Below are 14,902 nucleotides of genomic sequence, written 5' to 3'. Positions count from 1 at the left end.
ATACGCTTCCCAAGATATCAAATATATTAAAATGAAGCAAAAACTTTACGGATTTCCAAAGAAAAAACAGTACCTATGGCCCATGGGGGGATCGAACCCACGATCTTCGCGTTATTAGCACGACGCTCTAACCAACTGGGCTAATGGGCCACACAGTTCATACGCTTTCCAAGATATCAAATATATTAAAATGAAGCCAAAACTTTACGGATTTCCAAAGAAAAAACAGTACCTATGGCCCATGGGGGGATCGAACCCACGACCTTCGCGTTATTAGCACGACGCTCTAACCAACAGAGCTAATGGGCCACACAGTTCATACGCTTTCCAAGATATCAAATATATTAAAATGAAGCCAAAACTTTACGGATTTCCAAAGAAAAAACAGTACCTATTGCACATGGGGAGATCGAATCCAAGACCTTCGCGTTATTAGCACGACGCTCTAGCCAACTGAGCTATTGGGCCACACTCTTAACACACTTTCCAAGATATCGAAAATATTAAAATGAAGCCAAAACTTTACGGATTTCCAAAGAAAAAACAGTACCTATGGCCCATGGGGGGATCGAACCCACGACCTTCGCGTTATTAGCACGACGCTCTAACCAACTGAGCTAATGGGCCACACAGTTCATACGCTTTCCAAGATATCAAATATATTAAAATGAAGCAAAAACTTTACGGATTTCCAAAGAAAAAGCAGTACCTATGGCCCATGGGGGGATCTAACCGACGACCTTCAAGTTATTAGCACGACGCTCTAACCTACTGAGCTAATGGGCCACACTTTTAGTACGCTTTCCCAGATATCAAATATATTAAAATGAAGCCAAAACTTTACGGATTTTCAAAGAAAAAACAGCACCTATGGCCCAAGTGGGGATCGAACCCACGACCTTCGCGTTATTAGCACGACGCTCTAACCAACTGAGCTAATGGGCCACACAGTTCATACGCTTTCCAAGATATCAAATATATTAAAATGAAGCCAAAACTTTAGGGATTTCCAAAGAAAAAACAGTACCTATGGCCCATGGGGGGATCGAACCCACGACCTTCGCGATATTAGCACGACGCTCTAACCAACTGAGCTAATGGGCCACACAGTTCATACGCTTTCCAAGATATCAAATATATTAAAATGAAGCCAAAACTTTACGGATTTCCAAAGAAAAATCAGTACCTATGGCCCGTGGGGGGATCGAACCCACGACCTTCGCGTTATTAGCACACGCTCTAACCAACTGAGCTAATGGACCACACAGTTCATACGCTTTCCAAGATATCAAATATATTAAAATGAAGCAAAAACTTTACGGATTTCCAAAGAAAAAACAGTACTTATTGCCCATGGGGGGATCGAACCCACGATCTTCGCGTTATTAGCACGACGCTCTAACCAACTGAGCTAATGGGCCACATACTTAACATGCTTTCCAAGATATCAAATATATTAAAATGAAGCCAAAACTTTACGGATTTCCAAAGAAAAAAAAGTACCTATGGCCCATGGGTGGATCGAACCCACGACCTTCGCGTTATTAGCACGACGCTCTAACCAACTGAGCTAATGGGCCACATACTTAACATGCTTTCCAAGATATCAAATATATTAAAATGAAGCCAAAACTTTACGGATTTCCAAAGAAAAAACAGTATCTATGGCCCATGGGTGGATCGAACCCACGACCTTCGCGTTATTAGCACGACGCTCTAACCAACTGAGCTAATGGGCCACACAATTGATACGCTTTCCAAGATATCAAATATATTTAAATGAAGCCAAAACAATACGGATTTCCAAAGAATAAACAGTACCTATGGCCCATGGGGGGATCTAACCCACGACCTTCAAGTTATTAGCACGACGCTCTAACCTACTGAGCTAATGGGCCACACTTTTAGTACGCTTTCCCAGATATCAAATATATTAAAATGAAGCCAAAACTTTACGGATTTTCAAAGAAAAAACAGCACCTATGGCCCAAGTGGGGATCGAACCCACGACCTTCGCGTTATTAGCACGACGCTCTAACCAACTGAGCTAATGGGCCACACAGTTCATACGCTTTCCAAGATATCAAATATATTAAAATGAAGCAAAAACTTTACGGATTTCCAAAGAAAAAACAGTACTTATTGCCCATGGGGGGATCGAACCCACGATCTTCGCGTTATTAGCACGACGCTCTAACCAACTGAGCTAATGGGCCACATACTTAACATGCTTTCCAAGATATCAAATATATTAAAATGAAGCCAAAACTTTACGGATTTCCAAAGAAAAAACAGTATCTATGGCCCATGGGTGGATCGAACCCTCGACCTTCGCGTTATTAGCACGACGCTCTAACCAACTGAGCTAATGGGCCACACAATTGAGACACTTTCCAAGATATCAAATATATTTAAATGAAGCCAAAACAATACGGATTTCTAAAGAATAAACAGTACCTATGGCCCATGGGGGGATCTAACCCACGACCTTCAAGTTATTAGCACGACGCTCTAACCTACTGAGCTAATGGGCCACACTTTTAGTACGCTTTCCCAGATATCAAATATATTAAAATGAAGCCAAAACTTTACGGATTTTCAAAGAAAAAACAGCACCTATGGCCCAAGTGGGGATCGAACCCACGACCTTCGCGTTATTAGCACGACGCTCTAACCAACTGAGCTAATGGGCCACACAGTTCATACGCTTTCCAAGATATCAAATATATTAAAATGAAGCCAAAACTTTAGGGATTTCCAAAGAAAAAACAGTACCTATGGCCCGTGGGGGATCGAACCCACGACCTTCGCGTTATTAGCACGACGCTCTAACCAACTGAGCTAATGGGCCACATACTTAACATGCTTTCCAAGATATCAAATATATTAAAATGAAGCCAAAACTTTACGGATTTCCAAAGAAAAAACAGTACTTATTGCCCATGGGGGGATCGAACCCACGATCTTCGCGTTATTAGCACGACGCTCTAACCAACTGGACTAATGGGCCACACAGTTCATACGCTTTCCAAGATATCAAATATATTAAAATGAAGCCAAAACTTTACGGATTTCCAAAGAAAAAAAAGTACCTATGGCCCATGGGTGGATCGAACCCACGACCTTCGCGTTATTAGCACGACGCTCTAACCAACTGAGCTAATGGGCCACATACTTAACATGCTTTCCAAGATATCAAATATATTAAAATGAAGCCAAAACTTTACGGATTTCCAAAGAAAAAACAGTATCTATGGCCCATGGGTGGATCGAACCCACGACCTTCGCGTTATTAGCACGACGCTCTAACCAACTGAGCTAATGGGCCACACAATTGATACGCTTTCCAAGATATCAAATATATTTAAATGAAGCCAAAACAATACGGATTTCCAAAGAATAAACAGTACCTATGGCCCATGGGGGGATCTAACCCACGACCTTCAAGTTATTAGCACGACGCCCTAACCTACTGAGCTAATGGGCCACACTTTTAGTACGCTTTCCCAGATATCAAATATATTAAAATGAAGCCAAAACTTAACGGATTTTCAAAGAAAAAACAGCACCTATGGCCCAAGTGGGGATCGAACCCACGACCTTCGCGTTATTAGCACGACGCTCTAACCAACTGAGCTAATGGGCCACACAGTTCATACGCTTTCCAAGATATCAAATATATTAAAATGAAGCCAAAACTTTAGGGATTTCCAAAGAAAAAACAGTACCTATGGCCCATGGGGGGATCGAACCCACGACCTTCGCGATATTAGCACGACGCTCTAACCAACTGAGCTAATGGGCCACACAGTTCATACGCTTTCCAAGATATCAAATATATTAAAATGAAGCCAAAACTTTACGGATTTCCAAAGAAAAATCAGTACCTATGGCCCGTGGGGGGATCGAACCCACGACCTTCGCGTTATTAGCACGACGCTCTAACCAACTGAGCTAATGGACCACACAGTTCATACGCTTTCCAAGATATCAAATATATTAAAATGAAGCAAAAACTTTACGGATTTCCAAAGAAAAAACAGTACCTATGGCCCATGGGGGGATCGAACCCACGACCTTCGCGTTATTAGCACGACGCTCTAACCAACTGAGCTAATGGGCCACACTCTTAACATGCTTTCCAAGATATAAAATATATTAAAATGAAGCCAAAACTTTACGGATTTTCAAAGAAAAACAGCACCTATGGCCCAAGGGGATCGAACCCACGACCTTCGCGTTATTAGCACGACGCTCTAACCAACAGAGCTAATGGGCCACGCACTGGATACGCTTTCCAAGATATCAAATATATTAAAACGAAGCCAAAACAATACGGATTTCCAAAGAAAAACCAGTACCTATGGCCCATGGGGGGATCGAACCCACGACCTTCGCGTTATTAGCACGACGCTCTAACCAACTGAGCTAATGGGCCACACTCTTAACACGCTTTCTTAGATATCGAAAATATTAAAATGAAGCCAAAACTTTACGGATTTCCAAAGAAAAAACAGTACCTATGGCCCATGCGGGGATTGAACCCACGACCTTCGCGTTATTAGCACGACGCTCTAACCAACTGAGCTAATGGGCCACACTCTTAACATGCTTTCCAAGATATCAAATATATTAAAATGAAGCCAAAACGTTACAGATTTCGAAGAAAAAACTGTACCTATGGCCCATGGGGGGATCGAACCCACGACCTTCAAGTTATTAGCACGACGCTCTAACGTACTGAGCTAATGGGCCACACTTTTAGTACGCTTTCCCAGATATCAAATATATTAAAATGAAGCCAAAACTTTACGGATTTTCAAAGAAAAAACAGCACCTATGGCCCAAGTGGGGATCGAACCCACGACCTTCGCGTTATTAGCACGAGGCTCTAACCAACTGAGCTAATGGGCCACACAGTTCATATGCTTTCCAAGATATCAAATATATTAAAATGAAGCCAAAACGTTACAGATTTCGAAGAAAAACTGTACCTATGGCCCATGGAGGGATCGAACCCACGACCTTCGCGTTATTAGCACGACGCTCTAACCAACTGAGCTAATGGGCCACACAGCTCATACGCTTTCCAAGATATCAAATATATTAAAATGAAGCCAAAACTTTACGGATTTCCAAAGAAAAAACAGTACCTATGGCCCATGGGGGGATCGAACCCACGACCTTCGCGTTATTAGCACGACGCTCTAACCAACTGAGCTAATGGGCCACACACTTATTATGCTTTCCAAGATATAAAATATATTAAAATGAAGCCAAAACTTTACGGATTTTCAAAGAAAAACAGCACTTATGGCCCAAGGGGGATCGAACCCACGACCTTCGCGTTATTAGCACGACGCTCTAACCAACTGAGCTAATGGGCCACGCACTTGATACGCTTTCCAAGATATCAAATATATTAAAACGAAGCCAAAACAATACGGATTTCCAAAGAAAAACCAGTACCTATGGCCCATGGGGGGATCGAACCCACGACCTTAGCGTTATTAGCACGACGCTCTAACCAACTGAGCTAATGGGCCACACACTTAACATGCTTTCCAAGATATCAAATATATTAAAATGAAGCCAAAAATTTACGGATTTCCAAAGAAAAAACAGTATCTATGGCCCATGGGTGGATCGAACCCACGACCTTCGCGTTATTAGCACGACGCTCTAACCAACTGAGCTAATGGGCCACACAATTGATACGCTTTCCAAGATATCAAATATATTTAAATGAAGCTAAAACAATACGGATTTCCAAAGAATAAACAGTACCTATGGCCCATGGGGGGATCTAACTCACGACCTTCGCGTTATTAGCACGACGCTCTAACCAACTGAGCTAATGGGCCACACAGTTCATTTCTTTCCAAGATATCAAATATATTAAAATGAAGCCAAAACGTTACAGATTTCGAAGAAAAAACTGTGCCTATGGCCCATGGGTGGATCGAACCCACGACCTTCGCGTTATTAGCACGACGCTCTAACCAACTGAGCTAATAGGCCACACAGTTCATACGCTTTTTAAGATATCAAAAATATTAAAATGAAGCCAAAACTTTACGTATTTCCACAGAAAAAACAGTACCTATGGCCCATAGGGAGATCGAACCCACGACCTTCGCGTTATTAGCACGACGCTCTAACCAACTGAGCTAATGGGCCAAACACTTCCTTTCCAATATATCAAATATATTAAAATGAAGCCAAAACTTTACGGATTTCGAAAAAAAAAATGTTCCTAGGACCCATAGCGGGATCGAACCCACGACCTTCGCGTTATTAGCACGACGCTCTAACCAACTGAGCTAATGGGCCACACACTTATTCTGATTTTCCAAGATATAAAATATATTAAAATGAAGCCAAAACTTTACGGATTTCCAAAGAAAAAACAGTACCTGTGGCCCATGGGAGGATCGAACCCACGACCTTCGCGTTATTAGCACGACGCTCTAACCAACTGAGCTAATGGGCCACACTCTTAACACGCTTTCTTAGATATCGAAAATATTAAAATGAAGCCAAAACTTTACGGATTTCCAAAGAAAAAACAGTACCTATGGCCCATGCGGGGATTGAACCCACGACCTTCGCGTTATTAGCACGACGCTCTAACCAACTGAGCTAATGGGCCACGCACTTGATACGCTTTCCAAGATATCAAATATATTAAAACGAAGCCAAAACAATACGGATTTCCAAAGAAAAACCAGTACCTATGACCCATGGGGGGATCGAACCCACGACCTTAGCGTTATTAGCACGACGCTCTAACCAACTGAGCTAATGGGCCACACACTTAACATGCTTTCCAAGATATCAAATATATTAAAATGAAGCCAAAAATTTACGGATTTCCAAAGAAAAACAGTATCTATGGCCCATGGGTGGATCGAACCCACGACCTTCGCGTTATTAGCACGACGCTCTAACCAACTGAGCTAATGGGCCACACAATTGATACGCTTTCAAAGATATCATATATATTTAAATGAAGCTAAAACAATACGGATTTCCAAAGAATAAACGGTACCTATGGCCCATGGGGGGATCTAACTCACGACCTTCGCGTTATTCGCACTACGCTCTAACCAACTGAGCTAATGGGCCACGCACTTGATACGCTTTCCAAGATATCAAATATATTAAAACGAAGCCAAAACAATACGGATTTCCAAAGAAAAAACAGTACCTATGGCCCATGGGAGGATCGAACCCACGACCTTCGCGTTATTAGCACGACGCTCTAACCAACTGAGCTAATGGTCACACAGTTCATACGCTTTCCAAGATATCAAATATATTAAAATGAAGCCAAAACTTTACAAATTTCCAAAGAAAAAACAGTACCTATGGCCCATGGGGGGATCGAATCCACGACCTTCGCGTTATTAGCACGACGCTCTAGCCAACTGAGCTAATGGGCCACACTCTTAACATGCTTTCCAAGATATCAAATATATTAAAATGAAGCCAAAACGTTACAGATTTCGAAGAAAAAACTGTACCTATGGCCCATGGGGGGATCGAACCCACGACCTTCAAGCTATTAGCACGACGCTCTAACGTACTGAGCTAATGGGCCACACTTTTAGTACGCTTTCCCAGATATCAAATATATTAAAATGAAGCCAAAACTTTACGGATTTTCAAAGAAAAAACAGCACCTATGGCCCAAGTGGGGATCGAACCCACGACCTTCGCGTTATTAGCACGAGGCTCTAACCAACTGAGCTAATGGGCCACACAGTTCATATGCTTTCCAAGATATCAAATATATTAAAATGAAGCCAAAACGTTACAGATTTCGAAGAAAAACTGTACCTATGGCCCATGGAGGGATCGAACCCACGACCTTCGCGTTATTAGCACGACGCTCTAACCAACTGAGCTAATGGGCCACACAGCTCATACGCTTTCCAAGATATCAAATATATTAAAATGAAGCCAAAACTTTACGGATTTCCAAAGAAAAAACAGTACCTATGGCCCATGGGGGGATCGAACCCACGACCTTCGCGTTATTAGCACGACGCTCTAACCAACTGAGCTAATGGGCCACACACTTATTATGCTTTCCAAGATATAAAATATATTAAAATGAAGCCAAAACTTTACGGATTTTCAAAGAAAAACAGCACTTATGGCCCAAGGGGGATCGAACCCACGACCTTCGCGTTATTAGCACGACGCTCTAACCAACTGAGCTAATGGGCCACGCACTTGATACGCTTTCCAAGATATCAAATATATTAAAACGAAGCCAAAACAATACGGATTTCCAAAGAAAAACCAGTACCTATGGCCCATGGGGGGATCGAACCCACGACCTTAGCGTTATTAGCACGACGCTCTAACCAACTGAGCTAATGGGCCACACACTTAACATGCTTTCCAAGATATCAAATATATTAAAATGAAGCCAAAAATTTACGGATTTCCAAAGAAAAAACAGTATCTATGGCCCATGGGTGGATCGAACCCACGACCTTCGCGTTATTAGCACGACGCTCTAACCAACTGAGCTAATGGGCCACACAATTGATACGCTTTCCAAGATATCAAATATATTTAAATGAAGCTAAAACAATACGGATTTCCAAAGAATAAACAGTACCTATGGCCCATGGGGGGATCTAACTCACGACCTTCGCGTTATTAGCACGACGCTCTAACCAACTGAGCTAATGGGCCACACAGTTCATTTCTTTCCAAGATATCAAATATATTAAAATGAAGCCAAAACGTTACAGATTTCGAAGAAAAAACTGTACCTATGGCCCATGGGTGGATCGAACCCACGACCTTCGCGTTATTAGCACGACGCTCTAACCAACTGAGCTAATAGGCCACACAGTTCATACGCTTTTTAAGATATCAAAAATATTAAAATGAAGCCAAAACTTTACGTATTTCCACAGAAAAAACAGTACCTATGGCCCATAGGGAGATCGAACCCACGACCTTCGCGTTATTAGCACGACGCTCTAACCAACTGAGCTAATGGGCCAAACACTTCCTTTCCAATATATCAAATATATTAAAATGAAGCCAAAACTTTACGGATTTCGAAAAAAAAAATGTTCCTAGGACCCATAGCGGGATCGAACCCACGACCTTCGCGTTATTAGCACGACGCTCTAACCAACTGAGCTAATGGGCCACACACTTATTCTGATTTTCCAAGATATAAAATATATTAAAATGAAGCCAAAACTTTACGGATTTCCAAAGAAAAAACAGTACCTGTGGCCCATGGGAGGATCGAACCCACGACCTTCGCGTTATTAGCACGACGCTCTAACCAACTGAGCTAATGGGCCACACTCTTAACACGCTTTCTTAGATATCGAAAATATTAAAATGAAGCCAAAACTTTACGGATTTCCAAAGAAAAAACAGTACCTATGGCCCATGCGGGGATTGAACCCACGACCTTCGCGTTATTAGCACGACGCTCTAACCAACTGAGCTAATGGGCCACGCACTTGATACGCTTTCCAAGATATCAAATATATTAAAACGAAGCCAAAACAATACGGATTTCCAAAGAAAAACCAGTACCTATGACCCATGGGGGGATCGAACCCACGACCTTAGCGTTATTAGCACGACGCTCTAACCAACTGAGCTAATGGGCCACACACTTAACATGCTTTCCAAGATATCAAATATATTAAAATGAAGCCAAAAATTTACGGATTTCCAAAGAAAAACAGTATCTATGGCCCATGGGTGGATCGAACCCACGACCTTCGCGTTATTAGCACGACGCTCTAACCAACTGAGCTAATGGGCCACACAATTGATACGCTTTCAAAGATATCATATATATTTAAATGAAGCTAAAACAATACGGATTTCAAAAGAATAAACGGTACCTATGGCCCATGGGGGGATCTAACTCACGACCTTCGCGTTATTCGCACTACGCTCTAACCAACTGAGCTAATGGGCCACGCACTTGATACGCTTTCCAAGATATCAAATATATTAAAACGAAGCCAAAACAATACGGATTTCCAAAGAAAAAACAGTACCTATGGCCCATGGGAGGATCGAACCCACGACCTTCGCGTTATTAGCACGACGCTCTAACCAACTGAGCTAATGGTCACACAGTTCATACGCTTTCCAAGATATCAAATATATTAAAATGAAGCCAAAACTTTACAAATTTCCAAAGAAAAAACAGTACCTATGGCCCATGGGGGGATCGAATCCACGACCTTCGCGTTATTAGCACGACGCTCTAGCCAACTGAGCTAATGGGCCACACTCTTAACACGCTTTCTTAGATATCGAAAATATTAAAATGAAGCCAAAACTTTACGGATTTCCAAAGAAAAAACCGTACCTATGGCCCATGGGTGGATCGAACCCACGACCTTCGCGTTATTAGCACGACGCTCTAACCAACTGAGCTAATAGGCCACACAGTTCATACGCTTTTTAAGATATCAAAAATATTAAAATGAAGCCAAAACTTTACGTATTTCCACAGAAAAAACAGTACCTATGGCCCATAGGGAGATCGAACCCACGACCTTCGCGTTATTAGCACGACGCTCTAACCAACTGAGCTAATGGGCCACACACTTATTTTGATTTTCCAAGATATAAAATATATTAAAATGAAGCCAAAACTTTACGGATTTCCAAAGAAAAAACAGTACCTATGGCCCATGGGAGGATCGAACCCACGACCTTCGCGTTATTAGCACGACGCTCTAACCAACTGAGCTAATGGTCACACAGTTCATACGCTTTCCAAGATATCAAATATATTAAAATGAAGCCAAAACTTTACAAATTTCCAAAGAAAAAACAGTACCTATGGCCCATGGGGGGATCGAATCCACGACCTTCGCGTTATTAGCACGACGCTCTAGCCAACTGAGCTAATGGGCCACACTCTTAACACGCTTTCTTAGATATCGAAAATATTAAAATGAAGCCAAAACTTTACGGATTTCCAAAGAAAAAACCGTACCTATGGCCCATCGGGGGATTGAACCCACGACCTTCGCGTTATTAGCACGACGCTCTAACCAACTGAGCTAATGGGCCACACTCTTAACATGCTTTCCAAGATATCAAATATATTAAAACGAAGCCAAAACGTTACAGATTTCGAAGAAAAAACTGTACCTATGGCCCATGGGGGGATCGAACCCACGACCTTCAAGTTATTAGCACGACGCTCTAACGTACTGAGCTAATGGGCCACACTTTTAGTACGCGTTCCCAGATATCAAATATATTAAAATGAAGCCAAAACTTTACGGATTTTCAAAGAAAAAACAGCACCTATGGCCCAAGTGGGGATCGAACCCACGACCTTCGCGTTATTAGCACGACGCTCTAACCAACTGAGCTAATGGGCCACACACTTATTATGCTTTCCAAGATATAAAATATATTAAAATGAAGCCAAAACTTTACGGATTTTCAAAGAAAAACAGCACCTATGGCCCAAGGGGGATCGAACCCACGACCTTCGCGTTATTAGCACGACGCTCTAACCAACTGAGCTAATGGGCCACGCACTTGATACGATTTCCAAGATATCAAATATATTAAAACGAAGCCAAAACAATACGGATTTCCAAAGAAAAACCAGTACCTATGGCCCATGGGGGGATCGAACCCACGACCTTAGCGTTATTAGCACGACGCTCTAACCAACTGAGCTAATGGGCCACACACTTAACATGCTTTCCAAGATATCAAATATATTAAAATGAAGCCAAAAATTTACGGATTTCCAAAGAAAAACAGTATCTATGGCCCATGGGTGGATCGAACCCACGACCTTCGCGTTATTAGCACGACGCTCTAACCAACTGAGCTAATGGGCCACACAATTGATACGCTTTCCAAGATATCAAATATATTTAAATGAAGCTAAAACAATACGGATTTCCAAAGAATAAACAGTACCTATGGCCCATGGGGGGATCTAACTCACGACCTTCGCGTTATTCGCACGACGCTCTAACCAACTGAGCTAATGGGCCACACAGTTCATTTCTTTCCAAGATATCAAATATATTAAAATGAAGCCAAAACGTTACAGATTTCGAAGAAAAAACTGTACCTATGGCCCATGGGTGGATCGAACCCACGACCTTCGCGTTATTAGCACGACGCTCTAACCAACTGAGCTAATAGGCCACACAGTTCATACGCTTTTTAAGATATCAAAAATATTAAAATGAAGCCAAAACTTTACGTATTTCCACAGAAAAAACAGTACCTATGGCCCATAGGGAGATCGAACCCACGACCTTCGCGTTATTAGCACGACGCTCTAACCAACTGAGCTAATGGGCCACACACTTATTTTGATTTTCCAAGATATAAAATATATTAAAATGAAGCCAAAACTTTACGGATTTCCAAAGAAAAAACAGTACCTATGGCCCATGGGAGGATCGAACCCACGACCTTCGCGTTATTAGCACGACGCTCTAACCAACTGAGCTAATGGTCACACAGTTCATACGCTTTCCAAGATATCAAATATATTAAAATGAAGCCAAAACTTTACAAATTTCCAAAGAAAAAACAGTACCTATGGCCCATGGGGGGATCGAATCCACGACCTTCGCGTTATTAGCACGACGCTCTAGCCAACTGAGCTAATGGGCCACACTCTTAACACGCTTTCTTAGATATCGAAAATATTAAAATGAAGCCAAAACTTTACGGATTTCCAAAGAAAAAACCGTACCTATGGCCCATGGGGGGATTGAACCCACGACCTTCGCGTTATTAGCACGACGCTCTAACCAACTGAGCTAATGGGCCACACTCTTAACATGCTTTCCAAGATATCAAATATATTAAAACGAAGCCAAAACGTTACAGATTTCGAAGAAAAAACTGTACCTATGGCCCATGGGGGGATCGAACCCACGACCTTCAAGTTATTAGCACGACGCTCTAACGTACTGAGCTAATGGGCCACACTTTTAGTACGCGTTCCCAGATATCAAATATATTAAAATGAAGCCAAAACTTTACGGATTTTCAAAGAAAAAACAGCACCTATGGCCCAAGTGGGGATCGAACCCACGACCTTCGCGTTATTAGCACGACGCTCTAACCAACTGAGCTAATGGGCCACACAGTTCATATGCTTTCCAAGATATCAAATATATTAAAATGAAGCCAAAACGTTACAGATTTCGAAGAAAAAACTGTTCCTATGGCCCATGGGGGGATCGACCCCACGACCTTCGCGTTATTAGCACGACGCTCTAACCAACTGAGCTAATGGGCCACACAGTTCATATGCTTTCCAAGATATCAAATATATTAAAATGAAGCCAAAACTTTACGGATTTCCAAAGAAAAAACAGTATCTATGGCCCATGGGTGGATCGAACCCACGACCTTCGCGTTATTAGCACGACGCTCTAACCAACTGAGCTATTGGGCCACACAATTGATACGCTTTCCAAGATATCAAATATATTTAAATGAAGCTAAAACAATACGGATTTCCAAAGAATAAACAGTACCTATGGCCCATGGGGGGATCTAACTCACGACCTTCGCGTTATTAGCACGACGCTCTAACCAACTGAGCTAATGGGCCACACAGTTCATTTCTTTCCAAGATACCAATATATTAAAATGAAGCCAAAACGTTACAGATTTCGAAGAAAAAACTGTACCTATGGCCCATCGGGGGATCGAACCCACGACCTTCGCGTTATTAGCACGACGCTCTAACCAACTGAGCTAATGGGCCACACAGTTCATACGCTTTTTAAGATATCAAAAATATTAAAATGAAGCCAAAACTTTACGTATTTCCAAAGAAAAAACAGTACCTATGGCCCATAGGGAGATCGAACCCACGACATTCGCGTTATTAGCACGACGCTCTAACCAACTGAGCTAATGGGCCAAACACTTCCTTTCCAATATATCAAATATATTAAAATGAAGCCAAAACTTTACGGATTTCGAAAAAAAAATGTTCCTAGGACCCATGGCGAGATCGAACCCACGACCTTCGCGTTATTAGCACGACGCTCTAACCAACTGAGCTAATGGCCCACACACTTATTTTGCTTTCCAAGATATAAAATATATTAAAATGAAGCAAAAACTTTCCGGATTTCCAAAGAAAAAACAGTACCTATGGCCCATGGGGGGATCGAACCCACGACCTTCGCGTTATTAGCACGACGCTCTAACCAACTGAGCTAATGGGCCACACACTTATTTTGCTTTCCAAGATATAAAATATATTAAAATGAAGCCAAAACTTTACGGATTTTCAAAGAAAAACAGCACCTATGGCCCAAGGGGGATCGAACCCACGACCTTCGCGTTATTAGCACGACGCTCTAACCAACTGAGCTAATGGACCACACAGTTCATATGCTTTCCAAGATATCAAATATATTAAAATGAAGCCAAAAATTTACGGATTTCCAAAGAAAAAACAGTATCTATGGCCCATGGGTGGATCGATCCCACGACCTTAGCGTTATTAGCACGACGCTCTAACCAACTGAGCTAATGGGCCACACAATTGATACGCTTTCCAAGATATCAAATATATTTAAATGAAGCTAAAACAATACGGATTTCCAAAGAATAAACAGTACCTATGGCCCATGGGGGGATCTAACTCACGACCTTCGCGTTATTAGCACGACGCTCTAACCAACTGAGCTAATGGGCCACACAGTTCATTTCTTTCCAAGATATCAAATATATTAAAATGAAGCCAAAACGTTACAGATTTCGAAGAAAAAACTGTACCTATGGCCCATGGGTGGATCGAACCCACGACCTTCGCGTTATTAGCACGACGCTCTAACCACCTGAGCTAATGGGCCACACAGTTCATACGCTTTTT

General features: G+C 42.0%; 86 non-coding genes across 86 annotated transcripts; all 86 read right to left on the bottom strand.

The window, feature by feature from the left end:
- Window positions 1–76: 76 nt before the first annotated feature.
- Window positions 77–150, bottom strand: TRNAI-AAU (transfer RNA isoleucine (anticodon AAU)). The gene has a single exon. It is a non-coding gene; the product is annotated as a tRNA-Ile (tRNA).
- Window positions 151–235: 85 nt separating this feature from the next.
- TRNAI-AAU (transfer RNA isoleucine (anticodon AAU)) lies at window positions 236–309 on the bottom strand. The gene has a single exon. It is a non-coding gene; the product is annotated as a tRNA-Ile (tRNA).
- Window positions 310–553: 244 nt separating this feature from the next.
- Window positions 554–627, bottom strand: TRNAI-AAU (transfer RNA isoleucine (anticodon AAU)). Its single transcript has one exon. It is a non-coding gene; the product is annotated as a tRNA-Ile (tRNA).
- Window positions 628–871: 244 nt separating this feature from the next.
- Window positions 872–945, bottom strand: TRNAI-AAU (transfer RNA isoleucine (anticodon AAU)). The gene has a single exon. It is a non-coding gene; the product is annotated as a tRNA-Ile (tRNA).
- Window positions 946–1,030: 85 nt separating this feature from the next.
- Window positions 1,031–1,104, bottom strand: TRNAI-AAU (transfer RNA isoleucine (anticodon AAU)). The gene has a single exon. It is a non-coding gene; the product is annotated as a tRNA-Ile (tRNA).
- A 243-nt stretch (window positions 1,105–1,347) lies between these two features.
- TRNAI-AAU (transfer RNA isoleucine (anticodon AAU)) lies at window positions 1,348–1,421 on the bottom strand. The gene has a single exon. It is a non-coding gene; the product is annotated as a tRNA-Ile (tRNA).
- Window positions 1,422–1,506: 85 nt separating this feature from the next.
- Window positions 1,507–1,580, bottom strand: TRNAI-AAU (transfer RNA isoleucine (anticodon AAU)). The gene has a single exon. It is a non-coding gene; the product is annotated as a tRNA-Ile (tRNA).
- An 85-nt stretch (window positions 1,581–1,665) lies between these two features.
- Window positions 1,666–1,739, bottom strand: TRNAI-AAU (transfer RNA isoleucine (anticodon AAU)). Its single transcript has one exon. It is a non-coding gene; the product is annotated as a tRNA-Ile (tRNA).
- Window positions 1,740–1,824: 85 nt separating this feature from the next.
- Window positions 1,825–1,898, bottom strand: TRNAI-AAU (transfer RNA isoleucine (anticodon AAU)). The gene has a single exon. It is a non-coding gene; the product is annotated as a tRNA-Ile (tRNA).
- An 85-nt stretch (window positions 1,899–1,983) lies between these two features.
- Window positions 1,984–2,057, bottom strand: TRNAI-AAU (transfer RNA isoleucine (anticodon AAU)). Its single transcript has one exon. It is a non-coding gene; the product is annotated as a tRNA-Ile (tRNA).
- An 85-nt stretch (window positions 2,058–2,142) lies between these two features.
- Window positions 2,143–2,216, bottom strand: TRNAI-AAU (transfer RNA isoleucine (anticodon AAU)). Its single transcript has one exon. It is a non-coding gene; the product is annotated as a tRNA-Ile (tRNA).
- Window positions 2,217–2,301: 85 nt separating this feature from the next.
- TRNAI-AAU (transfer RNA isoleucine (anticodon AAU)) lies at window positions 2,302–2,375 on the bottom strand. The gene has a single exon. It is a non-coding gene; the product is annotated as a tRNA-Ile (tRNA).
- An 85-nt stretch (window positions 2,376–2,460) lies between these two features.
- On the bottom strand, window positions 2,461–2,534 carry TRNAI-AAU (transfer RNA isoleucine (anticodon AAU)). The gene has a single exon. It is a non-coding gene; the product is annotated as a tRNA-Ile (tRNA).
- Window positions 2,535–2,619: 85 nt separating this feature from the next.
- TRNAI-AAU (transfer RNA isoleucine (anticodon AAU)) lies at window positions 2,620–2,693 on the bottom strand. Its single transcript has one exon. It is a non-coding gene; the product is annotated as a tRNA-Ile (tRNA).
- Window positions 2,694–2,776: 83 nt separating this feature from the next.
- Window positions 2,777–2,853, bottom strand: TRNAI-AAU (transfer RNA isoleucine (anticodon AAU)). Its single transcript has one exon. It is a non-coding gene; the product is annotated as a tRNA-Ile (tRNA).
- An 83-nt stretch (window positions 2,854–2,936) lies between these two features.
- Window positions 2,937–3,010, bottom strand: TRNAI-AAU (transfer RNA isoleucine (anticodon AAU)). Its single transcript has one exon. It is a non-coding gene; the product is annotated as a tRNA-Ile (tRNA).
- Window positions 3,011–3,095: 85 nt separating this feature from the next.
- TRNAI-AAU (transfer RNA isoleucine (anticodon AAU)) lies at window positions 3,096–3,169 on the bottom strand. The gene has a single exon. It is a non-coding gene; the product is annotated as a tRNA-Ile (tRNA).
- An 85-nt stretch (window positions 3,170–3,254) lies between these two features.
- Window positions 3,255–3,328, bottom strand: TRNAI-AAU (transfer RNA isoleucine (anticodon AAU)). The gene has a single exon. It is a non-coding gene; the product is annotated as a tRNA-Ile (tRNA).
- An 85-nt stretch (window positions 3,329–3,413) lies between these two features.
- Window positions 3,414–3,487, bottom strand: TRNAI-AAU (transfer RNA isoleucine (anticodon AAU)). The gene has a single exon. It is a non-coding gene; the product is annotated as a tRNA-Ile (tRNA).
- An 85-nt stretch (window positions 3,488–3,572) lies between these two features.
- Window positions 3,573–3,646, bottom strand: TRNAI-AAU (transfer RNA isoleucine (anticodon AAU)). Its single transcript has one exon. It is a non-coding gene; the product is annotated as a tRNA-Ile (tRNA).
- An 85-nt stretch (window positions 3,647–3,731) lies between these two features.
- Window positions 3,732–3,805, bottom strand: TRNAI-AAU (transfer RNA isoleucine (anticodon AAU)). Its single transcript has one exon. It is a non-coding gene; the product is annotated as a tRNA-Ile (tRNA).
- An 85-nt stretch (window positions 3,806–3,890) lies between these two features.
- TRNAI-AAU (transfer RNA isoleucine (anticodon AAU)) lies at window positions 3,891–3,964 on the bottom strand. The gene has a single exon. It is a non-coding gene; the product is annotated as a tRNA-Ile (tRNA).
- An 85-nt stretch (window positions 3,965–4,049) lies between these two features.
- Window positions 4,050–4,123, bottom strand: TRNAI-AAU (transfer RNA isoleucine (anticodon AAU)). Its single transcript has one exon. It is a non-coding gene; the product is annotated as a tRNA-Ile (tRNA).
- A 241-nt stretch (window positions 4,124–4,364) lies between these two features.
- Window positions 4,365–4,438, bottom strand: TRNAI-AAU (transfer RNA isoleucine (anticodon AAU)). The gene has a single exon. It is a non-coding gene; the product is annotated as a tRNA-Ile (tRNA).
- An 85-nt stretch (window positions 4,439–4,523) lies between these two features.
- TRNAI-AAU (transfer RNA isoleucine (anticodon AAU)) lies at window positions 4,524–4,597 on the bottom strand. The gene has a single exon. It is a non-coding gene; the product is annotated as a tRNA-Ile (tRNA).
- Window positions 4,598–4,681: 84 nt separating this feature from the next.
- On the bottom strand, window positions 4,682–4,755 carry TRNAI-AAU (transfer RNA isoleucine (anticodon AAU)). The gene has a single exon. It is a non-coding gene; the product is annotated as a tRNA-Ile (tRNA).
- An 85-nt stretch (window positions 4,756–4,840) lies between these two features.
- On the bottom strand, window positions 4,841–4,914 carry TRNAI-AAU (transfer RNA isoleucine (anticodon AAU)). Its single transcript has one exon. It is a non-coding gene; the product is annotated as a tRNA-Ile (tRNA).
- Window positions 4,915–4,997: 83 nt separating this feature from the next.
- On the bottom strand, window positions 4,998–5,071 carry TRNAI-AAU (transfer RNA isoleucine (anticodon AAU)). Its single transcript has one exon. It is a non-coding gene; the product is annotated as a tRNA-Ile (tRNA).
- Window positions 5,072–5,156: 85 nt separating this feature from the next.
- On the bottom strand, window positions 5,157–5,230 carry TRNAI-AAU (transfer RNA isoleucine (anticodon AAU)). The gene has a single exon. It is a non-coding gene; the product is annotated as a tRNA-Ile (tRNA).
- An 83-nt stretch (window positions 5,231–5,313) lies between these two features.
- On the bottom strand, window positions 5,314–5,388 carry TRNAI-AAU (transfer RNA isoleucine (anticodon AAU)). Its single transcript has one exon. It is a non-coding gene; the product is annotated as a tRNA-Ile (tRNA).
- Window positions 5,389–5,472: 84 nt separating this feature from the next.
- On the bottom strand, window positions 5,473–5,546 carry TRNAI-AAU (transfer RNA isoleucine (anticodon AAU)). The gene has a single exon. It is a non-coding gene; the product is annotated as a tRNA-Ile (tRNA).
- Window positions 5,547–5,631: 85 nt separating this feature from the next.
- Window positions 5,632–5,705, bottom strand: TRNAI-AAU (transfer RNA isoleucine (anticodon AAU)). Its single transcript has one exon. It is a non-coding gene; the product is annotated as a tRNA-Ile (tRNA).
- An 85-nt stretch (window positions 5,706–5,790) lies between these two features.
- Window positions 5,791–5,864, bottom strand: TRNAI-AAU (transfer RNA isoleucine (anticodon AAU)). Its single transcript has one exon. It is a non-coding gene; the product is annotated as a tRNA-Ile (tRNA).
- An 83-nt stretch (window positions 5,865–5,947) lies between these two features.
- Window positions 5,948–6,021, bottom strand: TRNAI-AAU (transfer RNA isoleucine (anticodon AAU)). The gene has a single exon. It is a non-coding gene; the product is annotated as a tRNA-Ile (tRNA).
- Window positions 6,022–6,106: 85 nt separating this feature from the next.
- On the bottom strand, window positions 6,107–6,180 carry TRNAI-AAU (transfer RNA isoleucine (anticodon AAU)). The gene has a single exon. It is a non-coding gene; the product is annotated as a tRNA-Ile (tRNA).
- Window positions 6,181–6,259: 79 nt separating this feature from the next.
- Window positions 6,260–6,333, bottom strand: TRNAI-AAU (transfer RNA isoleucine (anticodon AAU)). Its single transcript has one exon. It is a non-coding gene; the product is annotated as a tRNA-Ile (tRNA).
- Window positions 6,334–6,419: 86 nt separating this feature from the next.
- TRNAI-AAU (transfer RNA isoleucine (anticodon AAU)) lies at window positions 6,420–6,493 on the bottom strand. The gene has a single exon. It is a non-coding gene; the product is annotated as a tRNA-Ile (tRNA).
- An 85-nt stretch (window positions 6,494–6,578) lies between these two features.
- On the bottom strand, window positions 6,579–6,652 carry TRNAI-AAU (transfer RNA isoleucine (anticodon AAU)). The gene has a single exon. It is a non-coding gene; the product is annotated as a tRNA-Ile (tRNA).
- Window positions 6,653–6,737: 85 nt separating this feature from the next.
- Window positions 6,738–6,811, bottom strand: TRNAI-AAU (transfer RNA isoleucine (anticodon AAU)). Its single transcript has one exon. It is a non-coding gene; the product is annotated as a tRNA-Ile (tRNA).
- An 84-nt stretch (window positions 6,812–6,895) lies between these two features.
- On the bottom strand, window positions 6,896–6,969 carry TRNAI-AAU (transfer RNA isoleucine (anticodon AAU)). The gene has a single exon. It is a non-coding gene; the product is annotated as a tRNA-Ile (tRNA).
- A 244-nt stretch (window positions 6,970–7,213) lies between these two features.
- Window positions 7,214–7,286, bottom strand: TRNAI-AAU (transfer RNA isoleucine (anticodon AAU)). Its single transcript has one exon. It is a non-coding gene; the product is annotated as a tRNA-Ile (tRNA).
- Window positions 7,287–7,371: 85 nt separating this feature from the next.
- TRNAI-AAU (transfer RNA isoleucine (anticodon AAU)) lies at window positions 7,372–7,445 on the bottom strand. Its single transcript has one exon. It is a non-coding gene; the product is annotated as a tRNA-Ile (tRNA).
- Window positions 7,446–7,688: 243 nt separating this feature from the next.
- TRNAI-AAU (transfer RNA isoleucine (anticodon AAU)) lies at window positions 7,689–7,762 on the bottom strand. The gene has a single exon. It is a non-coding gene; the product is annotated as a tRNA-Ile (tRNA).
- An 83-nt stretch (window positions 7,763–7,845) lies between these two features.
- TRNAI-AAU (transfer RNA isoleucine (anticodon AAU)) lies at window positions 7,846–7,919 on the bottom strand. The gene has a single exon. It is a non-coding gene; the product is annotated as a tRNA-Ile (tRNA).
- Window positions 7,920–8,004: 85 nt separating this feature from the next.
- On the bottom strand, window positions 8,005–8,078 carry TRNAI-AAU (transfer RNA isoleucine (anticodon AAU)). The gene has a single exon. It is a non-coding gene; the product is annotated as a tRNA-Ile (tRNA).
- Window positions 8,079–8,161: 83 nt separating this feature from the next.
- TRNAI-AAU (transfer RNA isoleucine (anticodon AAU)) lies at window positions 8,162–8,236 on the bottom strand. Its single transcript has one exon. It is a non-coding gene; the product is annotated as a tRNA-Ile (tRNA).
- An 84-nt stretch (window positions 8,237–8,320) lies between these two features.
- TRNAI-AAU (transfer RNA isoleucine (anticodon AAU)) lies at window positions 8,321–8,394 on the bottom strand. The gene has a single exon. It is a non-coding gene; the product is annotated as a tRNA-Ile (tRNA).
- An 85-nt stretch (window positions 8,395–8,479) lies between these two features.
- On the bottom strand, window positions 8,480–8,553 carry TRNAI-AAU (transfer RNA isoleucine (anticodon AAU)). The gene has a single exon. It is a non-coding gene; the product is annotated as a tRNA-Ile (tRNA).
- An 85-nt stretch (window positions 8,554–8,638) lies between these two features.
- On the bottom strand, window positions 8,639–8,712 carry TRNAI-AAU (transfer RNA isoleucine (anticodon AAU)). Its single transcript has one exon. It is a non-coding gene; the product is annotated as a tRNA-Ile (tRNA).
- Window positions 8,713–8,795: 83 nt separating this feature from the next.
- TRNAI-AAU (transfer RNA isoleucine (anticodon AAU)) lies at window positions 8,796–8,869 on the bottom strand. The gene has a single exon. It is a non-coding gene; the product is annotated as a tRNA-Ile (tRNA).
- An 85-nt stretch (window positions 8,870–8,954) lies between these two features.
- Window positions 8,955–9,028, bottom strand: TRNAI-AAU (transfer RNA isoleucine (anticodon AAU)). Its single transcript has one exon. It is a non-coding gene; the product is annotated as a tRNA-Ile (tRNA).
- A 79-nt stretch (window positions 9,029–9,107) lies between these two features.
- On the bottom strand, window positions 9,108–9,181 carry TRNAI-AAU (transfer RNA isoleucine (anticodon AAU)). Its single transcript has one exon. It is a non-coding gene; the product is annotated as a tRNA-Ile (tRNA).
- Window positions 9,182–9,267: 86 nt separating this feature from the next.
- TRNAI-AAU (transfer RNA isoleucine (anticodon AAU)) lies at window positions 9,268–9,341 on the bottom strand. The gene has a single exon. It is a non-coding gene; the product is annotated as a tRNA-Ile (tRNA).
- An 85-nt stretch (window positions 9,342–9,426) lies between these two features.
- On the bottom strand, window positions 9,427–9,500 carry TRNAI-AAU (transfer RNA isoleucine (anticodon AAU)). Its single transcript has one exon. It is a non-coding gene; the product is annotated as a tRNA-Ile (tRNA).
- Window positions 9,501–9,585: 85 nt separating this feature from the next.
- TRNAI-AAU (transfer RNA isoleucine (anticodon AAU)) lies at window positions 9,586–9,659 on the bottom strand. The gene has a single exon. It is a non-coding gene; the product is annotated as a tRNA-Ile (tRNA).
- An 84-nt stretch (window positions 9,660–9,743) lies between these two features.
- TRNAI-AAU (transfer RNA isoleucine (anticodon AAU)) lies at window positions 9,744–9,817 on the bottom strand. Its single transcript has one exon. It is a non-coding gene; the product is annotated as a tRNA-Ile (tRNA).
- A 244-nt stretch (window positions 9,818–10,061) lies between these two features.
- Window positions 10,062–10,134, bottom strand: TRNAI-AAU (transfer RNA isoleucine (anticodon AAU)). The gene has a single exon. It is a non-coding gene; the product is annotated as a tRNA-Ile (tRNA).
- Window positions 10,135–10,219: 85 nt separating this feature from the next.
- On the bottom strand, window positions 10,220–10,293 carry TRNAI-AAU (transfer RNA isoleucine (anticodon AAU)). The gene has a single exon. It is a non-coding gene; the product is annotated as a tRNA-Ile (tRNA).
- An 85-nt stretch (window positions 10,294–10,378) lies between these two features.
- TRNAI-AAU (transfer RNA isoleucine (anticodon AAU)) lies at window positions 10,379–10,452 on the bottom strand. Its single transcript has one exon. It is a non-coding gene; the product is annotated as a tRNA-Ile (tRNA).
- An 85-nt stretch (window positions 10,453–10,537) lies between these two features.
- On the bottom strand, window positions 10,538–10,611 carry TRNAI-AAU (transfer RNA isoleucine (anticodon AAU)). Its single transcript has one exon. It is a non-coding gene; the product is annotated as a tRNA-Ile (tRNA).
- Window positions 10,612–10,697: 86 nt separating this feature from the next.
- On the bottom strand, window positions 10,698–10,770 carry TRNAI-AAU (transfer RNA isoleucine (anticodon AAU)). The gene has a single exon. It is a non-coding gene; the product is annotated as a tRNA-Ile (tRNA).
- Window positions 10,771–10,855: 85 nt separating this feature from the next.
- TRNAI-AAU (transfer RNA isoleucine (anticodon AAU)) lies at window positions 10,856–10,929 on the bottom strand. Its single transcript has one exon. It is a non-coding gene; the product is annotated as a tRNA-Ile (tRNA).
- Window positions 10,930–11,014: 85 nt separating this feature from the next.
- On the bottom strand, window positions 11,015–11,088 carry TRNAI-AAU (transfer RNA isoleucine (anticodon AAU)). Its single transcript has one exon. It is a non-coding gene; the product is annotated as a tRNA-Ile (tRNA).
- Window positions 11,089–11,172: 84 nt separating this feature from the next.
- Window positions 11,173–11,246, bottom strand: TRNAI-AAU (transfer RNA isoleucine (anticodon AAU)). Its single transcript has one exon. It is a non-coding gene; the product is annotated as a tRNA-Ile (tRNA).
- An 85-nt stretch (window positions 11,247–11,331) lies between these two features.
- Window positions 11,332–11,405, bottom strand: TRNAI-AAU (transfer RNA isoleucine (anticodon AAU)). Its single transcript has one exon. It is a non-coding gene; the product is annotated as a tRNA-Ile (tRNA).
- An 83-nt stretch (window positions 11,406–11,488) lies between these two features.
- Window positions 11,489–11,563, bottom strand: TRNAI-AAU (transfer RNA isoleucine (anticodon AAU)). Its single transcript has one exon. It is a non-coding gene; the product is annotated as a tRNA-Ile (tRNA).
- Window positions 11,564–11,647: 84 nt separating this feature from the next.
- TRNAI-AAU (transfer RNA isoleucine (anticodon AAU)) lies at window positions 11,648–11,721 on the bottom strand. Its single transcript has one exon. It is a non-coding gene; the product is annotated as a tRNA-Ile (tRNA).
- Window positions 11,722–11,805: 84 nt separating this feature from the next.
- Window positions 11,806–11,879, bottom strand: TRNAI-AAU (transfer RNA isoleucine (anticodon AAU)). Its single transcript has one exon. It is a non-coding gene; the product is annotated as a tRNA-Ile (tRNA).
- Window positions 11,880–11,964: 85 nt separating this feature from the next.
- On the bottom strand, window positions 11,965–12,038 carry TRNAI-AAU (transfer RNA isoleucine (anticodon AAU)). The gene has a single exon. It is a non-coding gene; the product is annotated as a tRNA-Ile (tRNA).
- An 83-nt stretch (window positions 12,039–12,121) lies between these two features.
- TRNAI-AAU (transfer RNA isoleucine (anticodon AAU)) lies at window positions 12,122–12,195 on the bottom strand. Its single transcript has one exon. It is a non-coding gene; the product is annotated as a tRNA-Ile (tRNA).
- An 85-nt stretch (window positions 12,196–12,280) lies between these two features.
- TRNAI-AAU (transfer RNA isoleucine (anticodon AAU)) lies at window positions 12,281–12,354 on the bottom strand. Its single transcript has one exon. It is a non-coding gene; the product is annotated as a tRNA-Ile (tRNA).
- Window positions 12,355–12,440: 86 nt separating this feature from the next.
- On the bottom strand, window positions 12,441–12,513 carry TRNAI-AAU (transfer RNA isoleucine (anticodon AAU)). The gene has a single exon. It is a non-coding gene; the product is annotated as a tRNA-Ile (tRNA).
- An 85-nt stretch (window positions 12,514–12,598) lies between these two features.
- Window positions 12,599–12,672, bottom strand: TRNAI-AAU (transfer RNA isoleucine (anticodon AAU)). The gene has a single exon. It is a non-coding gene; the product is annotated as a tRNA-Ile (tRNA).
- An 85-nt stretch (window positions 12,673–12,757) lies between these two features.
- On the bottom strand, window positions 12,758–12,831 carry TRNAI-AAU (transfer RNA isoleucine (anticodon AAU)). Its single transcript has one exon. It is a non-coding gene; the product is annotated as a tRNA-Ile (tRNA).
- Window positions 12,832–12,915: 84 nt separating this feature from the next.
- On the bottom strand, window positions 12,916–12,989 carry TRNAI-AAU (transfer RNA isoleucine (anticodon AAU)). The gene has a single exon. It is a non-coding gene; the product is annotated as a tRNA-Ile (tRNA).
- An 85-nt stretch (window positions 12,990–13,074) lies between these two features.
- Window positions 13,075–13,148, bottom strand: TRNAI-AAU (transfer RNA isoleucine (anticodon AAU)). Its single transcript has one exon. It is a non-coding gene; the product is annotated as a tRNA-Ile (tRNA).
- Window positions 13,149–13,232: 84 nt separating this feature from the next.
- TRNAI-AAU (transfer RNA isoleucine (anticodon AAU)) lies at window positions 13,233–13,306 on the bottom strand. The gene has a single exon. It is a non-coding gene; the product is annotated as a tRNA-Ile (tRNA).
- Window positions 13,307–13,391: 85 nt separating this feature from the next.
- TRNAI-AAU (transfer RNA isoleucine (anticodon AAU)) lies at window positions 13,392–13,465 on the bottom strand. Its single transcript has one exon. It is a non-coding gene; the product is annotated as a tRNA-Ile (tRNA).
- An 85-nt stretch (window positions 13,466–13,550) lies between these two features.
- TRNAI-AAU (transfer RNA isoleucine (anticodon AAU)) lies at window positions 13,551–13,624 on the bottom strand. The gene has a single exon. It is a non-coding gene; the product is annotated as a tRNA-Ile (tRNA).
- An 82-nt stretch (window positions 13,625–13,706) lies between these two features.
- TRNAI-AAU (transfer RNA isoleucine (anticodon AAU)) lies at window positions 13,707–13,780 on the bottom strand. Its single transcript has one exon. It is a non-coding gene; the product is annotated as a tRNA-Ile (tRNA).
- Window positions 13,781–13,865: 85 nt separating this feature from the next.
- On the bottom strand, window positions 13,866–13,939 carry TRNAI-AAU (transfer RNA isoleucine (anticodon AAU)). The gene has a single exon. It is a non-coding gene; the product is annotated as a tRNA-Ile (tRNA).
- Window positions 13,940–14,176: 237 nt separating this feature from the next.
- Window positions 14,177–14,250, bottom strand: TRNAI-AAU (transfer RNA isoleucine (anticodon AAU)). Its single transcript has one exon. It is a non-coding gene; the product is annotated as a tRNA-Ile (tRNA).
- Window positions 14,251–14,333: 83 nt separating this feature from the next.
- TRNAI-AAU (transfer RNA isoleucine (anticodon AAU)) lies at window positions 14,334–14,408 on the bottom strand. The gene has a single exon. It is a non-coding gene; the product is annotated as a tRNA-Ile (tRNA).
- Window positions 14,409–14,492: 84 nt separating this feature from the next.
- TRNAI-AAU (transfer RNA isoleucine (anticodon AAU)) lies at window positions 14,493–14,566 on the bottom strand. The gene has a single exon. It is a non-coding gene; the product is annotated as a tRNA-Ile (tRNA).
- Window positions 14,567–14,651: 85 nt separating this feature from the next.
- Window positions 14,652–14,725, bottom strand: TRNAI-AAU (transfer RNA isoleucine (anticodon AAU)). The gene has a single exon. It is a non-coding gene; the product is annotated as a tRNA-Ile (tRNA).
- Window positions 14,726–14,808: 83 nt separating this feature from the next.
- On the bottom strand, window positions 14,809–14,882 carry TRNAI-AAU (transfer RNA isoleucine (anticodon AAU)). Its single transcript has one exon. It is a non-coding gene; the product is annotated as a tRNA-Ile (tRNA).
- Between the last annotated feature and the right edge of the window lie 20 nt (window positions 14,883–14,902).

This window comes from Phalangium opilio, unplaced genomic scaffold (assembly GCF_054372755.1).
Source record: "Phalangium opilio isolate 3A_F unplaced genomic scaffold, DU_Popi_V2 ptg000011l_1, whole genome shotgun sequence".
NCBI lineage: Eukaryota > Metazoa > Arthropoda > Arachnida > Opiliones > Phalangiidae > Phalangium > Phalangium opilio.
Note: the sequence above shows the minus strand (reverse complement) of the source record. Positions and strands in the feature narration are given on the sequence as shown.